Genomic DNA, 3,497 nt, shown 5'->3' with positions numbered 1-3,497 from the left:
TTTGCTGAAGCAGGCAGATAAGGGGGACAGTCATGCTGACTAGTGCATCATCTGCACTTGCCATCCGCGTGGAATAATCAAAAGGACGCAAAACCTGGCAGACGTCCTTCATAGTGGCCCACTCTGTGGTTGTGAAGTCTGATCGGCGCTGACTGCGACTTCTTTGCGCCTGATGCAGCTGGTACTCCATAACTGCTTGCTGCTGCTCACACAACCGCTCCAACATATGTAACGTGGAATTCCACCGGGTAGGTAGGTCACATATGATGCGGTGTTCCGGAAGGCGGAATCGGCGCTGCAGAGCAGCAATGCGGGATCTGGCCAAGCTGGAACGCCGCAAGTGAGCACACTCTAGGCGGACCTTGTGCAGCAGGGCATCAAGATCCGGATAGTCCCTCAGAAAACTCTGCACAACCAAATTGAGCACATGTGCCAGACATGGGATGTGAGTGAGGTTGCCAAGGGCCAAAGCTGCCACCAGATTTCGGCCATTGTCACACACTACCATGCCTGGCTGGAGATTCGCTGGCAGTAACCACACATCGCTCTCCTGCTTTATGGCATTCCAGAGCTCCTGCGCTGTGTGGCTTCGATGCCCCAATGAAACTAGTTTCAAGACGGCCTGCTGACGTTTGGCCACGGCTGTGCTCATGTCGGTCATAGGTAAACGTTCACGGGTCCATGTGGGGGTGGACTGTGACGGATCCTGCAGAGAGGAATCAGAGGAACTGGTGTAAGAGGAGGAGTCGATGCGTACAGACTGGATTCCTGCAATCCTTGGAGTGGGCAGGACACGTCCTGCGCCACTCGCACGATCTGTACCTGGCTCAACAACATTAACCCAATGGGCAGTGAGGGAAACATATCGCCCCTGTCCATGCTGACTGGTCCACGCATCGGTGGTGAGGTGGACCTTGCTACTGACGGCGTTCAGTAGCGCATGTTTTATGTTTGCCTCAACATGCCTGTGCAGGGCAGGGACAGCCTGCCTGCTGAAGTAAAAGCGGCTGGGCACCTTGTACTGTGGGACTGCCAATGCCATCAAGTCACGGAAGCTGTCAGTCTCCACCAGCCTGAACGAGAGCATTTCCAGGGACAACAGTTTGGCAATGCCTGCATTCAGAGCCTGTGCTCGGGGGTGGTTGGCCGAGAATGCCCGCCTTTTCTCCCATGCCTGTACTACCGATGGCTGTAGAGTAGACTGGGAGTGTGAGGATGACTGGGAAGGTGGTGCTGTGGGTGGAATTACACAAGGTCTCTGGGAGGAAGCCAAACCAGCTGTGCGTGAGCTGGAGGAAGAGGCAACACGAGCTGAAGAGGTGGTAGCTGCCGCTGTTGGTTGGCCTACATCTTCAGTGTGTTTCTGTAACTCCACCGCGTGCCTGGTCCGCACATGTTTCCACATATTTGTGGTATTGAGGTTGCTGACATTTTTCCCTCTTTTTACTTTATGATGACACAGCTTGCATTTGACAAAACAAATGTCATCTGCAACTGTGTCAAAAAAGGACCAGGCACTGCAAGTCTTGGGAGCGCCCTTTTTGGCTTTGGAAAGAGACAGGCTCCTAACGGGTGCCAAAGTGGAGGCTACAGGCTCCGCAGTCTTCCCCCTCCCTCTCCCTCTTTGGCCCGTAAGAGGAAGCTCTTCCTCTGAGCTGCTCCCACCACCTTCCTGTTCCTCACGCCACGATGGGTCAAGGACCTCATCATCTCCACTACCCTCTGCCACCAACTGCTCCTCCTGGGTAGTCTCAGCAGCACAGTACGCACGAGAAAGCGGCACCTGAGTTTCATCATCAGATGCGTACTGCGCTGTGGTCACCGGAGGCACTGGCCCACCTGCCTCTTCAGAGTCAGAGAGATAAAGCTTTTGGGCATCACTGCACACTGCCTCTTCTTCCATTTCTCCAATGCTGCTTGGCTGGCCCCCTGTTTCCAAGCCAAGAGATTCAGAGAACAGAAGTAGAGACGGCTCCTGTCCTGGGCTCTCTGACTGCCTGGCCAATTTGGCAGGTGGTGAAGAGACAGATGGCTGCTCTCCAGTGCTCTGTGCCTGAGAGGATGTGGCACTAACTGAAGTCGATGCCGAGGCGTTAGCTGCCATCCACCCGACAACGGCTTCAATTTGGTCTTCACGCAGCAGCGGTGCACGGCGCTCTCCGACAAAGCTGCGCATGAAGGACTGTTCCCTGCTGAAACTGAGTGACGACGAGTCACCGGCGCCCGCAGCAGGCACAGAATCACCACGTCCTCTCCCTGCTCCTCTCCCTGCTCCGCGCCCACGCCCACGTGCCTTACTCCCTGCCCTCTTCATCTTGGTTGACAGATAAAGATAAGCAGAAAAGTACTAAGGCCTTAGTGTGCTTATTCCTGTAATGCTCCTCCTAACAGGTGTAAGAAACACTAATGTTGTAAATTGTGGACTAAACTTTATTATTTTTCAAATGTGGCCTACACAAGTGTAAGTTGTGTTTGGTGAACTTAACCTTTTTTTTGGTGCAGATCGGGCTACAGAGCTAGTTTAAATCACACGGAGACCGTGCAGACAGCCGTAAACGGCGCTGCAAGGCCAAGAAACCCTCCTCTAGGTTATCCTATATAGTGTTTTTCCACTATTTAGCTGGATACAAGTGGAAAGACACTAATAGGAATTTTTTTTTTCAAATTTTAAACTGGCTGCACTATTTGAAAAAAAGGAAATTGTTTTTCAAGGTATGAGGCAGTAACGCACCCTGAGCTGAATCCAACCGGCTATGGCTGCACACAGACTACAGGGCGAGCTGGGCTCACACGGAGACCGTGCAGACAGCCGTAAACGGCGCTGCAAGGCCAAAAAACCCTCCTCTAGGTTATCCTATATAGTGTTTTTCCACTATTTAGCTGGATACGAGTGGAAAGACACTAATAGGAATTTTTTTTTTCAAATTTTAAACAGGCTGCACTATTTGAAAAAAAGGAAAATTTTTCTCAAGGTATGAGCCAGTAACGAACCCTGAGCTGAATCCAACCGGCTATGGCTGCACACAGACTACAGGGCGAGCTGGGCTCACACGGAGACCGTGCAGACAGCCGTAAACGGCGCTGCAAGGCCAAAAAACCCTCCTCTAGGTTATCCTATATAGTGTTTTTCCACTATTTAGCTGGATACGAGTGGAAAGACACTAATAGGAATTTTTTTTTTCAAATTTTAAACAGGCTGCACTATTTGAAAAAAAGGAAAATTTTTCTCAAGGTATGAGCCAGTAACGAACCCTGAGCTGAATCCAACCGGCTATGGCTGCACACAGACTACAGGGCGAGCTGGGCTCACACGGAGACCGTGCAGACAGCCGTAAACGGCGCTGCAAGGCCAAAAAACCCTCCTCTAGGTTATCCTATATAGTGTTTTTCCACTATTTAGCTGGATACGAGTGGAAAGACACTAATAGGAATTTTTTTTTTCAAATTTTAAACAGGCTGCACTATTTGAAAAAAAGGAAAATTTTTCTCAAGGTATG

This window comes from Ranitomeya imitator, unplaced genomic scaffold (assembly GCF_032444005.1).
Source record: "Ranitomeya imitator isolate aRanImi1 unplaced genomic scaffold, aRanImi1.pri SCAFFOLD_863, whole genome shotgun sequence".
NCBI classification, from domain to species: domain Eukaryota; kingdom Metazoa; phylum Chordata; class Amphibia; order Anura; family Dendrobatidae; genus Ranitomeya; species Ranitomeya imitator.
The sequence above is the reverse complement of the archived record's forward strand: the minus strand, read 5'-3'. Positions refer to the sequence as shown.